We start from the raw sequence: 15,664 nt of genomic DNA on the forward strand, positions 1-15,664 counted from the left end.
GGCATGAGAATCGCTTGAACCCAGGAGATGGAGGTTGCAGTGAGCTGAGATCGCACCATTGCATTCCAGCCTGGGAAAAAAGAGTGAAACTACATCTCAAAAAAAAAAAAAGTGAAATTATTTACTAAGTGGTAGACTCTGTACATGATCTTACTTGATTCTTACAATAATCATGTGGGGTTGCTACTATTATTAACACTGTTTTAATAACAGATGTGGAAGCTGAAACTGTGCTAGGGAAAGCTACTTGCCTTTAATCACACAGGTGCCAAGAGACAAAGAGGGTTCACACCCACATCTGTGTGGCTTCTGAATTGCGTGGTTATCCATTCATCTATCCATATGTCCATCTATCCATCCACCCTTCCATCCATCCGTCCATCCTCCATCCATCCAACATTAACCAAAGCCATGCCAGTGCCCATAAACCCTTGGTGAAGGGGCCTCTGTTTCTCTCTCACCTTCTTCACTCGCCCCTTTCCTCCTTGGGCTAAAGCTGCCCAGCTTCTTTCTGGTTCCTCCAAGGGGTCCCTCAATTCCCTGTCTCAGAGACTTCATCTAGGCTGTACTGTCTGCCGGAAGTACACTTCACCTGGCCGACACCTTCTCCTATTTCAGGTTCCAGCTTCCGTGTCCACTCTCAGAGAGGGCACCCCGATTACCCTTTCTAAAGTAGGTTCTTTCTCATTATTTCTATCACCGAATCAGGTTAACTTTCTTCCCAGCTATTGTCACAGCAGCAATTACATTTAACAATTTAATATTCAGTAATAACAATATGAGTGAACACTTATTGAGTGCTTGCTGTGTGTCAGACACTGTTCTGTTGCTGCATGAAAACCTCATAACCCGATGGTTATTATCATCTCCATTTTATAGAGGAAGAAATGAGGCTCTGAGAACTTACCTTTATTCATTTGTTTACGTGATTATTCTTCTTCTTTCCAGCTATGCTGTAATCTTCATGAAGGCACAGCTGTTGACTAGCCCACAATAGGTGCAGATCACATATTTGTTGAAAGAATGAATTCCAGACTCTGTGGGAGAGTTGGAGAAAATGAGACATGACAGGCTTAGGAAGAGAGACAAATGGTTCAGAACTACACAGCAGTACTGTAAAAGGAATCTGTATAATATATCAGTGGAGTCCAGAGAGGGAAAGATTCACGATGTTGGGAGGAGCTTGGAGGGCTTTACAGAAGGCACAAAATTTGAGCTGGATTACAAAAAAACTTCAGTGAGTTATAATTTATGTATAATACATTGCATCCATTAAAAAATGTAAAATTCAATGAGTTTTGACAGAAGTATACAGCCATGAATATAATACAGTAACAGTCACCTGTTTTAGTACACAGTTCTGCAAATTTTAGCAAATGTATATAATTATATAATGCTGCTAAGGTTATCAAGATAGATAATCAAGATGTAGAACAGTTCCATTAATCACTCCTCAAATTCCTCCATCCTTCTTGTAGTCAATCTGTGTCCCACCCTCAGCTCCTGGAAACTATGAATGTATTTTCTATCCTTACAGGTTTTGTATTTTCCAGGATACCATGTAAATGGAATTATACAGTATATAGCCTTATGAGTCTCGCTCCTTTCAGTTAGCATTATGAATTTAAGATTCATTCATGCTGTGGAATCTCAACCATCTATCAATAGTTAGCTGTTTTTTATTTCTGAGTAATATTTCACTGTATGACATCTCAGAGTTTGTTCATTCGCTCACCAGTTGAAGAATGTTTAGAGTTGTAGGGAGGCAGAGGTTGCAGTGAGCCGAGATCATGCCATTGAGCTCCAGCCTGGGCAACAAGAGCGAAACTCCGTCTCAAAATAAATAAATAAATAAATAATAAAATAAAATGAAATTAAAATTTAAAAAAAGAATATTTAAGGTTGTATCTAGATTTTGTTGATTGCAAATAAAGCCACTAAGACATTTACACACACATTTCATTTCACTTATGTAAATACCGAGAAATAAATTGACTGGGTCCTGTGATGAGTGTATGTTTCATTTTATAGGAAGCTACCAACCTATTTTCACAGCGACTGTGCCATTTCACATTCTTATAGTAGTATATAAGAGTTCCAGTTGTTCCCCATCCACACCAATATTTAGTATTATTGTAAGTTCACAAAATTTTTAATGTTATTCATTCTAATAGGTGTGTGGTGGTATCTCATTTTGGCTTTAATTTGCATTTCCCTTATGTAAATTCTTATATGCTTTTTCTTGGATTATTTGTTTTCTTATTATTGAATTTTGAGAGTTGTTTAGATATTCTGAATACAAGTTCCTAATCAGATATGTGATTTGCAAATAATTTCTTCCAGTCTGTGGCTTGTCTTTTAATTCTTTTAATAGTTTTAAAGAGTAGTAGAAGTATCTATCTTCAAATATTATGTTGCTCAATATTAAATTGTTTGTAGTAGAAGGACCTTACTACAGTATACTGCCAATTCTTCTCCCCCATCCTTTGTGCTACTGTTGCCGTAAATTTTACTTTTATACGTATTATAAACACACAATACATTGCTACTCTTGTTGCTCTAGTCAGTTGTCATTTGAGGCAGGTAATATTAAAAAAAAACCCTAAGTTTTATATTTCACTTTGCTTCTACTTCCAGTGTTTGTTTGTTTTGTTTTGCTGCAGCTCCAAGTTTCTGTCTGGTATCATATTTCTTCTGCCTGATGAAGTTCTTTTAATTCTCTTTTGGTAATGTAAGTCACCCAGCTGTGAGTTCTGTCTCCTTTTGTTTGTCTGAAAACCCTTATTTCTCTTTCATTTTTGAAAAACATATTTGCTGGGTATAAAATTTTGTGTTGACAGTATTTTTATTTCAGCTCTTTTAAACACCACTCCATTATCTTCTGGATTGCGTGGTTTCTTTCTTTTTTTCTCTTTTTTTAACAAGGGTAGTTGATAAGCTATCTTCTTTGCATATAACTTAACATCTTTTTTTAACAATTTATTTATTTTTTATTATACTTTAAGGCTCAAAATAAAGGGATGGAGGAAGATCTACCAAGCAAATGGAGAACAAAACAAAACAAAAAGCAGGGGTTGCAATCCTAGTCTCTGATAAAACAGACTTTGAAACAACAAAGACCAAAAGAGACAAAGAAGGCCATTAAATCATGGTAAAGGGGTCAATTCAACAAGAAGAGCTAACTATCCTAAATATATATGCACTCAATACACGAGCACCCAGATTAATAAAGTAGGTCCTTAGAGACTTACAAAGAGACTTGGACTCCCACACAATAATAATGGGAGATTTTAACACCCCATTGTCAACATTAGACAGACCAACAAGACAGAAAGTTAACAAGGATATCCAGGAATTGAACTCAGTTCTGTACCAAGGGGACCTAATAGACATCTACAGAACTCTCCAACCCAAATCAACAGAATATACATTCTTCTCAGCACCACATGGCACTTATTCCAAAATTGACCACATAGTTGGAAGTAAAGCACTCCTCAGCAAATGTAAAAGAACAGAAATTATAACAAAGCATCTCTCAGACCACAGTGCAATCAAACTAGAACTCAGGATTAAGAAACTCACTCAAAACCACTCAACTACATGGAAACTGAACAACCTGCTCCTGAATGACTACTGGGTACATAACGAAATGAAGGCAGAAATAAAGATGTTCTTTGAAACCAATGAGAACAGAGATACAACATACCAGAATCTCTGGGACACATTTAAAGTAGTGTGTAGAGGGAAATTTATAGCACTAAATGCCCACAAGAGAAAGCAGGAAAGATCTAAAATGGACACCTTAACATCACAATTAAAGAACTAGAGAAGCAAGAGCAAACACATTCAAAAGCTAGCAGAAGGCAAGAAATAACTAAAATCAGAGCAGAACTGAAGGAGGTAGAGACACAAAAAAAACCCTTCAAAAATTCAATGAATCCAGGAGCTGGTTTTTTGGAAAGATCAACAAAATTGATAGACCGCTAGCAAGACTAATAAAGAAGAAAAGAGAGAAGAATCAAATAGATACAATAAAAAATGATAAAGGGGATATCACCACTGATCCCACAGAAATACAAACTACCCTCAGAGAATACTATAAACACCTCTACACAAATAAACTAGAAAACCTAGAAGAAATGGATAAATTCCTGGACACATACACTCTCCCAAGACTAAACCAGGAAGAAGTTGAATCCCTGAATAGACCAGTAACAGGCTCTGAAATTGAGGCAAAAATTTATAGCCTACCAACCAAAAAAAAGTCCAGCACCAGACGGATACACAGCCGAATTCTACCAGAGGTACAAGGAGGAGCTGGTACCATTCTTTCTGAAACTATTCCAATCAATAGAAAAAGAGGGAATCCTCCCTAACTCATTTGATGAGGCCAGCATCATCCTGATACCAAAGCCTGGCAGAGACACAACAAAAAAAGAGAATTTTAGACCAATATCCGTGATGAACATTGATGCAAAAATCCTAAATAAAATGCTGGCAAACCGAATCCAGCAGCACATCAAAAAGCTTATCCACCATGATCAAGTGGGCTTCATCCCTGGAATACAAGACTGGTTCAACACACGCAAATCAATAAATGTAATCCAGCATATAAACAGAACCAAAGACAAAAACCACATGATTATCTCAATAGATGCAGAAAAGGCCTTTGACAAAATTCAACAGCCCTTCATGCTAAAAACTCGATAAATTAGGTATTGATGGGACGTATCTCAAAATAATAAGAACTATTTATGACAACCCCACAGCCAATATCATACTGAATGGGCAAAAACTGGAAGCATTCCCTTTGAAAACTGGCAGAAGATAGGGATGCCCTCTCTTACCACTCCTATTCAACATATTGTTGGAAGTTCTGGCCAGGGCAATCAGGCAGGAGAAAGAAATAAAGGGTATTCAATTAGGAAAGGAGGAAGTCAAATTGTCCCTGTTTACAGATGACATGATTGTCTATTTAGAAAACCCCATCGTCTCAGCCCAAAATCTCCTTAAGCTGATGAGCAACTTCAACAAAGTCTCAGGATACAAAATCAATGTGCAAAAATCACAGGCATTCTTATACACCAATAACAGACAAAGAGAGCCAAATCAGGAATGAACTTCCATTCACAATAGCTTCAAAGAGAATAAAATACCTAGGAATCCAACTTACAAGGGATGTGAAGGAACTCTTCAAGGAGAACTACAAACCACTGCTCAACGAAATAAAAGAGAACACAAACAAATGGAAGAACATTCCATGCTCATGGATAGGAAGAATCAATATCGTGAAAATGACCATACTGCCTAAGGTAATTTATAGATTTAATGCCATCCCCAACAAGCTACCAATGACTTTCTTCACAGAAATAGAAAAAACTACTTTAAAGTTCATATGGAAACAAAAAAGAGCCCGCATTGCCAAGACAATCCTAAGCCAAAAGAACAAAGCTGGAGGCATCATGCTACCTGACTGGATTGCATAGCTTCTATTGAGAAGTCTGCAGTGAGTTAGTCTTATCTCTTTCCTCCCTGGCTATCTTAAATATATTGACTTTTTCTTGTTCATTTGTTTTGTTTTATTTACTTGTTTACTTTGGTTACTCAGGTTTTTCTCAGAATACACATTGTCTTTTTCTTATGTTTTTAGCAGTTCGAATATAGTATGCCCAGTGTCTGGATGCGATAAATTCAAGAAAAACATTTTGTTTTTTTCAGGTTGCCTAAAATTTTGTCGTTTTTATAAAGGTGAGAGAAATGCTCTTTCTAGCTTTATGAATTCTAAGCTAAAGCTATAAGTTCATCATTACCTAGCAAGTGTATTTTAGATTTCAGACATGCTATTTTTCAGGTCTTGATTTTCTACGTGGTCAACACACACATACAGACACGTTCTATTTCTCTGATGGTGTTCCCTATCTTTTTATTCATTGATATATTTTCTTTTACCTCCTTGAGCAAAATTAGAATTTAAAAAAATGATTAAAACATCAGAGTCATCATATTGTTCACCATTGTTGAGTTTTCTTTTCTGTTGCAAATGAGTCAAATTTTCTTAGTTCTTCATATCATGAGTTATTTTGATTTTATCCTGAACATTTTGATTATTATGGAATAATAAACTCTGGAATATAACAGGAACTCTGGCTTTCTGTTATATTCCCCCCAAGAATGTTAATGTTTTTGTTTTAGAAGGCAGTTAGTTAGATTCCAACTGTAATCTCTCACTTGCCTGCAGTGGATGGTAGTGGATGGTTGCTCAATTCCCTGGTCTGGATTTAATCCTTATTTGGGCTACTTTGAGTGTGTCCCATTCATGCACGGTTCAGGGGCATGGCCAGATACTTGGATAAAGTTTACATATCGAACCTGGGTCTCCCCATTCTCTGCATCTTTCCCTTCCTGGATCCTCACTCCCCTCCTTAGTTTCTGGTGGCCTTGGCCACGCTCACCTCTGTCCTCTTTTACCGCAGAAAGATTGTGGGTTTCCTTTCAGAGCTTCAGCTGCCTTACCCCACTCTGAGATTACAACCCTCCCTCAGACAAAGCTGCAAAACTGGGAACTCACCCGATGCCAGTCCTTTCAACATTTTGGCTTCCCTCCAAAATTTGCCTGCTTTTAATCACTCTCTAGAGTCTTTAATGCGGTTGCTTTTTATATTCTGTCCATAGTTTATAGTTGTTATTTCTGGGAGGATTGATGTCTGCTAGGACTTAACTCACCATCCTGTAAGCAGAATTCCAAGCTTATTCTTAAAGAAAAAGTAGTTCTTTTTGCAGAAATTATGGGCAAGGGCATCCGAGGCAAAAGGATCAGCATGATAAAGGCATGAAGGCAGGAAACAATGTCATAAGCTCAGGCTTCTCTTATGATATCTTTCCTTCAAATAAATATACAAGAGAAAAGCCTTGCCAACAGATACAGCTACAGTTTCTGGCATCTGTACAGCCTGCCTTTTTCCCTTGAGAGAAGAACTGAGTTTCTGAATATAGACCAAATCCTACCACCCATGTTGTCTTCCACACAGTCCCTCAGCTAGAAGCCCTGAAGGGCAATGACACGCTTTGGACCCATTGTTTGAGACGAGGTCAGGAAACTTATTTCTGGCCTCTGGATACCGTCAAAAGGAATATATCTTTTCCTGTCTCTTTAAAATGCCTTGCAGATTTTTGTGACACATCCATAAATTTATCTAGAAACAGATTGGCAGCAAGCTCAGTGTCAGTGATTTAGAATGTGTGCCCCTTTGGACCCCTCTTTTGCTCATCTCTTCTCCCACCCCAGCATGGCACATGTGTCAGGAAAGCAATCTGCACATGAATCAGTGCTGTGGGCCGGAACTCTCTACAATGTGATCAAAGGCTACTACGTTTGATTCCTAGGAAGCTCATAAATGTACCATTATGGGGTGAAAAGAAGAAATACAAGATAATGTATTCCATCTGAGCCATGCATTTTTTTCTGACATTAGTTGAAATAATTTCTGAAAACTACATTTTTAATAGGCAAAAACTTAACTCATTAAAAAAAAAAATAAGTAAACCTAGATGTTTTTTCCCCTCTACACACATCTACTCATAGTATTGGCAAACAGCAAAATCAGAATGGACTCACAAAAGATGAATATGATGTTTTATTTATGGAAGCATTGACTGATATTGCTTTTACCAATTAGGATTTACCAGGAAATAAATGTTTCTTTGTGAGTTGCTTCTTTTAAAGGAAGCTCTTTTCCCTCTTTAACTTCTTTCGGTGACAGCTGACCCTGATGCTGCAGCAGCCTGTGTGGGTGAGAAGCTCTGCTTTTGCCACTGCTCCTTCAGTGGGAGGGAGGAGGTGGTCTCTAGTCCTGAGGGCAGGACACTCAGACCTGCCTTTCTCTGCTTTGGGCTTCTATGGAGGTTGATCCGCTCAGGAAAGCCCACCCTATGGGCAGTGGAGGAGTGAGCATGGGGATACTGGGACCACTCTCATTCTCAGCTGTGCCCAGCTGAGCCAGCAGGTCCTTGGACAGGATGCCTGGGCCCCTTCACAATCTGGCTCCCGGCGACCTTGTGGAGCTCTTCTCTATCACTACTGTTGCTCCTACATCACCCAAACACACCTCTACCTCAGGCCCTTTGCATGTGCTGTTTTCCCTGGCTGGACCACATGTCTCACTCCCTCATTTTCTTTCATCTACTGTCAGCTCCTTAGAGAAGTCCTGTCTGGCCACAGTCTCTGTCCATCCCAGCTTTATTTTTCTCTGATCATCTCCTGACATTTTATATTTTTGTTTATTCATTGTGTGTCCCTCCCCATGGGAATGCCAGCTACCTGAGAATGAGGACTTTGTTTTGTTCACTGCTATATCCCTTGCCTTTTGAATAGTGCCTGGTACATGGCAAGCATTCAAAAAATTTGTTGAACAAATGAATAAAGTGTGACTTGCCATGTGTCTTGATTGCACTCATTCTTAGTTTACTCATCTTTAAAATGGGAACAGTGTAAATTAGTTCAGCCATTGTAGAAAGCAGTATGGCAGCTCCTCAAAGAGCTAAAAGCAGAACTACCATTCAACCCAGCAATCCCATTACTGGGCAGATACCCAGAAGAATATATATCATTCTACCATAAAGACACTTGCACACAAACGGTCACTGCAGCACTATTCACAATAGAAAAGACGTGGAATCAACCTAAATGCCCATCGGTGGCAGACTGGATAAAGAAAATGTGGTACATATACACCATGGAATACTATGCAGCTGTAAAAAAGAATGAGATCATGTCTTTTGCAGGAACACGGATGGAGCTGGAGGATACTATTCTTAGCTAACTAACGCAGGAACAGAAAACCAAATACGACATGTTCTTACTTATAAGTGGTAGCTAAATGATGAGAACACATGGACACAAAGAAGAGAACAACAGAGATTGGAGTCTACTTGAGGGTTGAGGGTGGAGGGTGGGAGAAGAGAGAGGAGAAGAAAAAATAACTATTGGGTACTAAGCTTGATACCTGTGTGATGAAATAAGCTATAAAACAAACCCTTGTGACATGAGTTTACCTATGTAACAGACCTTCACATGTACCCCCAAACCTAAAATTACAGTTAAAAATAAAATGGAATTAGTGACACTTACCTCACAAGTTGTTATGGGAATATGAATTATGTTCCTTTATAGAATGGGGAGAGTTCCATAAAACAAATAATATGAGTGAAAACAGCTTTTACTCTTTGAGTGAATATATATGCTGGGCATCGTCGTGTTACAGATGCATTTTACTGTGCACTTACCACCATGCAATGGAAAGGGTGCCAGCACCTTATGTGGATGGTCTTATCTGTGAGCAACACTGGCACTGGGCTGGCCTACCCACAGTCAGTTCCGATTGGCCCAACAGCTGTCCTGATTAGTTGAAGGCCCTACTGAAAATGATTTGTGAAGTATTTATCTCCAGTCCTGTGAGGGAGCCAAACACTATTACTCCCTGAGTTTGATAATTGAGGAGACTCAGAGGTGAACTGCCTCACTGTCTGTCACATAGTAAATCTGGTGTGGAGTCAGGGTTTAAAGCAGTTCCATCACAATCCATCCATCCATCCATCCATCCATCCATCCATCCACCCATCCATCATCCTTCCATCCATCCATCCATCCATCCATCCATCCATCCATCCATCCATCCATCATCCTTTCATCTATCATACTCCATCCATCCATCCATCCATCCATCCATCCATCCATCACACTCCATCCATCACACTCCGTCCATCCATCCATCCATCACACTCCATCATCACACTCCATCCATCCATCCATCCATCCATCCATCCATCCATCCATCACACTCCATCCATCACACTCCATCCATCCATCCATCCATCACACTCCATCCATCACACTCCATCCATCCATCCATCCATCCATCACACTCCATCCATCACACTCCATCCATCCATCCATCCATCACACTCCATCCATCCTTTCATCCATCCATCCATCCATCACACTCCATCCATCACACTCCATCCATCCATCCTTCCATCCATCATCCATCCATCCATCCATCACACTCCATCCATCACACTCCATCCATCCATCCATCCATCCATCACACTCCATCCATCACACTCCATCCATCCATCCATCCATCCATCCATCACACTCCATCCATCACACTCCATCCATCACACTCCATCCATCCATCCATCCATCCATCACACTCCATCCATCCATCCATCCATCACACTCCATCCATCCTTTCATCCATCCATCACACTCCATCCATCCATCTATCCATCCATCCATCCATCATCCATCCATCCATCCATCCATCCATCACACTCCATCCATCACACTCCATCCATCCATCCATCCATCCATCCATCCATCCATCCATCCATCCTTCCATCCATCATCCTTCCATCCTTCCTTCATTCAACAAATACTTTTTGAATACCTACCATGTACCAGGCAGTATTTAAAGAATATAGCAGTGAACAAAATGAAGTTTCTTCCTTCGTGGAGCTCACATTCTTCTTGAGGAACACACGATGAACACGTAAAAACATAGTATGTCAGGTGGTGACAAGTGCTCTGTCTTGGAGGCCAGAGCAGGGCAGGATGGCGGGTCCCAGAGCGGCAGCTGGTGGCAGCAGTCAGATGGGTGCAAAGCTTCAACACAGGGACTGGGGACTCCATGCAATGTTGCCCAGGGCCAACTCCAGGTCTGGGCTAACCGACAAGGCAGCTGTTTATTCAATGAGGTTGTACTGGCCCCAGGGACTGTTACATCCCTCAAAATTTGTCTCCTGGAGTAGGAATCCCTGGAGAGGAATTGTCCTCCGTCTCATGACCCCATGGATGCTAATGTCCTCTGCCCATGAGCAGTGCAGAATGGGGCTCTCTGGTTTGTGGAGGGCTCCCTGTTCTGGGGCTTCAGTGACCAAGAGGCTGGGTGGCAACTGGGGTCAGAGCATGGACTGGAACGTACTGGAAAGTAGAGGATCACAGTAGTGAGAGTGAGTGTCCAGGCTGAGACACTCTTAGGAGGGTGGGAGGGGCAGGGCAGGGACAAGAATTTGAAGAGTCCTGCCCCATGTAGTCACATACCCTGTGTGTCCTTTGGTGAATCAACTGGCCTGCAACTCAGCAGGCTTTCTAGAACCTTCTCCAGGGCACCAGGGAGACGAAGTGGACAAAACCCAGGCCCTGCCCTCAGGCTCTCCCAGTTTAGCAGGGCTTCCTCCTGTCAATGCTGGCTTTGTCCAGGGGCCAGAAGTGGGGTGTGGGGGGCTCTCCTGCCTGCTCTCCCTCCTCAGCCTCTGAAAGCTGTCTCACCTCCCGCTTCCTGCCTGGGAAAGTTCAATAAGAACTTGAAGTTTCAGCTTAAGAATCACCACCTTGGTTAGTGACCTGCTCCAGCCAAGTGACCTAGTTAGAGACCTCCCTCCCTTGTGCCTCCATAGAGAGGCAACATTTCAGAGCGTGAGCTTTGGAGTCAGACACACCTGTTCAAATCTCAGTGAACACTGATCACTGCCATGCGGTTCAGGGAAGTCATGTCACTCTGATTTTTCTCTTCTGTAAATGCCAATAAAGAATACTGTCTTCAAAGTGTTGTTGGAAAGATACATAAAGTGACTTAGGTACAGGGTCTGGTGTCGAGTAGGCGCTTGATATATCACGAACTACTAATTATCATTATCATCGTGCCTTTATCTTCTTCTGATGCCAGTGCAGGTTCCTTGTCTATCTTCGTTTCCAGACTCTGACCTCCATGAGGAAGGGGCCTGGGCCCTGTTTTCTTTTGTGTCCTGGAGTTTAGAGAGAGGTGAGCAAGCTGCAGCCCACCTTCTGTTTTTATAAACAACGTTGTGCTAGAACACAGTCACCCCACTTGTTTTCATGTTGTTTATGTCACAAGAACAGCCTTGAGTAGTTGCAATAGAAGCTGTATAGCTGTCAAGCCTTAAATATTCAGTCTCTTGTCATTTACAGAAAAAGAACAATCTGACACCTAATAGATGTTCATAAATACTTCTTCCAAGAACCAGCAGATGAATTGGTGTCCTACAACTGCGTCATGGACTGTGGTCATGCGTTAGCTCAATTGGAATATTCCTCTTGTTAGTTTTTGTTGTTGTTGTTGTTGGGGGGAAGAGGGGAGTAGGTTGGCTCTCTCTCCCTTGAGCTAACTTATATTTAAAGCTGACACTCTGATTATTAACTTCATCTGAATGTGGCTGGCTGTGTGGGTGGGTGGTGAAGCCCTGGAGAAAAGAAATGAGAGGGAGAATAAGCAGGGAAGAAGGGAGAGGAGGCACAGAAAGAAGAGACAGGAGCTGCCTCCTTAGCTTTTACTGGTGCCACCGGCCTTGATCTGGCCTTCATTAAGTCAAGCCTGGACCTTTGCGGTAGCCCAGCTCACAGCTTGGCATGTGGGAAGCACTCAGTAGATTTTTGTTGAGTGAATGAATGAGATGGCTGTGGACCATTAGAAGGAGTACAGGAGTGGAGCCCGAGGCGGAGTTTACATTCCAGCTTTATCCAGCAGAGTGACCTCACAGAGGTCAGCTCACCTCTGCTCCAGCAGGGACAGGATTCTTGCTGGCACAGAAGGCACCAAAAGGAAGAAAGCTGTCATTTATGGAGCAACAACTATGTGCTGGTCATGGACGAGGACGTTTTATATCCCTGAACTGATATTTACAACAATCCAGTGAGGTAGGGATCAGCCAGTTTTACAGCGGAGAAACTGAGGCTCAGGAAGTCGTGCTGATGGCCTTTTCATATCTCTTTGAGCTTTACCATCTGGGCTTCCCTAGGATGAAGGGGGAAGAGGAGGTGATTTCCTCAAGTCTAAGAAGTGAACTTCTTAGCTGGACAAAAAGGAGAGGAGCTTACAATTTACTAAGAGCATTCTCAATCCGTCATCCTCATTCAATAAAATAATCTAAATACATTAAATGTGAATAACGCTACCGTTTAGTGAGTGCTTACTTTGTGCCAGACACGCTGGGACTTGCTTTGACATGTGTTATTTTGCTGACTTCACATGGCCAAGTGAGGGAAGTCATTTTAACCTCATTTTACAGATGAGGAAACTACGACTCTGAAATGGTAAGTGACTTGCCCAAGGTCACACAGCTAGTCAGGGCAAAACGGGGAACTCTCGCCTGTATGACTCAGACTGCTAAATTAACTGGTTCCCATCCTGCTACTTATTTGTCATTGAAAAGGGCTTCACCAATGAGAACACATGGACACAGGGAGGGGAACAACACACACTGGGGCCTGTTGGGTGGGAGAGAGCATTAGGAAAAATTGCTAATGAATGCAGGGCTTAATACTTAGGTGCTGGGTTGACAGGTGCAGCAAACCACCATGGCACACGTTTACCTATGTAACAAACCTGCACATCCTGCACATGTATCCCGGAACTTAAAAAATAAAATAAAAAAGAAAAGGGGTTCGCTTTGTTTTCTTTCCAGAAAAAAAGGTCACCATTTAGTACTGCGAGGGTAGCATGATTGATTACAATAATTATAATATTGTGCAACAGAGTTTTCACTGCTATTGGGTCCAACACCACCTACAGAGCCCAAGCATCCCGACTCTTTTGAAAGAGCTGATAATTAGGTTCTTATAATTACACACCCCATTTTCTCGGAGATACAAAGAAAAAACTGGTTTTGTGAGTTGCAAGAGAGAGTTCTTTACCAATGGTCAAAAGCGGCTATTTTAGCAGAACTGGGGAAAATGTGAAATGTAAAAACATGCCTTTGGGAGCTGGGGCATATGGAGCGTATGGCCAATGACTTTGCATCTAGAAGGGTTTTTACTTTTAATGACTCTATAACCAAAATGAGAAAAGATTTAGTCAAGGCTTAATTTTAGATTGGATTTCATTGAATGCAGCTGATGCTAAAGGCAAGTGTTTGATTACAGTGTGTACCTAGAGGTGCCCTGGAGTGTGGACTTGGGTGTTGATCTCCCCAGCACTTACTCCCCTTTCTTTGGCCAATAGACTGATCTTCACGTGGGACACACTCCTCTTGGACATCAAGAGGGGAACCTGGGACATAACCAACTACTGAGCTCTTCTGTTGCTCCTGGGCAAGTAAGCTGACCTCTCTAAGCCTCGGGTTCCTAATCTGTACAATATGCATAGAGATTGCACCTGTACAATAGATTGCTGTGAGCCTTAAATAAGATAAAAGCTGTCAGTGTTTTATAGAAGTAAAGTGCTTGGAAATGTTAAAGCTATCGTCAAAACTGTAACTGCTTGTCACGGTTTAGGAAGTTACAGTCTCTGAAAGTGGAAAAACTCAAACTTTGGCCGAGTGCTGTGGCTTGTCTGTAATCCCAGCACTTTAGGAGGCTAAAGAGGGCAGATCACCTAAGGTCAGGAGTTCGAGACCATCCTGGCCAACATGGTGAAACCCTGTTTCTACTAAAAATACAAAAATTAGCCAGGCCTGGTGGCACATGCCTGTAGTCCCAGCTACTCAGGAGGCTGAGGCAGGAGAATTACTTGACCCTGGGAAGTGAAGGCCACAGTAAGCTGATATAGCACCACTGCAATCCAGCCTGGACAACAGAGCAAGACTCCGTCTCAAATAATGATAATAACTCAAACTTTCTCCTCTGTTCTCACACCAAAATGACACACGGAAGACCTCTGAGACCCAATGTATGTGTATGTGTATTTCTCCCCACCAGCAAGCAAGCAATCAGTTCTGCCACAGACACCAACCGGGTGTCCTCTAATTCAATTCCAACATTATCAACCCGGAGACAGCATCAGATCCCACAGGTTGAGGGCTCAGTCTCCAAGACTGTCCCCCCTACAGACATCAGTTGCAAGTCTGGGCCTCTGGAACATCTGACAGACTGGCTTCAACTTGGGTTCCCACAACCCCCTCCTTGGGTTCCGTTAACTTGCTAGAACTGCTCACAGAACTCAGGGGAAATCTTACATTTACCAGTTTATCACAAAGGATAATTTAAAGAATACGAATAAACAGCTAAATGAGGAGATACATAGGGCAAAATCTGGAAAGGTCCCAAGTACAGTAGCTTCTGTCCCTATGCAGCTGGGGTGCACCAACTTCCCAGCACATGAATGAGTTCTTGTTCATTATCCTGTCAGCCTCCACATGTCCATCTATCTGGAAGCTCTCAAAACCCAGTACTTTTGGATTTTTATGGAGGCTTCATTATGTGGGCAGGATTGAATAAACCAATGGTCATTGTGGAGGATGGAGGGTGGGGCTGAAAGTCCCAACCCTCTAGTCTTGCCTTGGTTTTTCTGGTGACCAGCTCCATCGTGAAGTTATCTAGGGGTGCCCAGCCAAAAGTCAACTCACTAGCAAACAAAACATAACACTTTGGAGTTTCTAAGGATTTTAGGAGTCGTATACCAGGAAACCGGGTTGAAGCCCAAATATATATTTCATGGTATCACAGTCACATTCTTTTTTCGTTTTTTTTTTTTTTTTTTTTGAGATGAAGTCTCACTCTGTCACCCAGGCTGGAGTGCGGTGGTGCAACCTTGGCTCACTGCAACTTCCACCTCCCTGGTTCAAGCACTTCTTCTGCCTCAGCTTCCCAAGTAGCTGGGATTACAGGTGCCCACCACCACGACCAACTAATTTTTGTATTTTTAGTAGA

This window comes from Macaca mulatta, chromosome 6 (assembly GCF_049350105.2).
Source record: "Macaca mulatta isolate MMU2019108-1 chromosome 6, T2T-MMU8v2.0, whole genome shotgun sequence".
NCBI classification, from domain to species: domain Eukaryota; kingdom Metazoa; phylum Chordata; class Mammalia; order Primates; family Cercopithecidae; genus Macaca; species Macaca mulatta.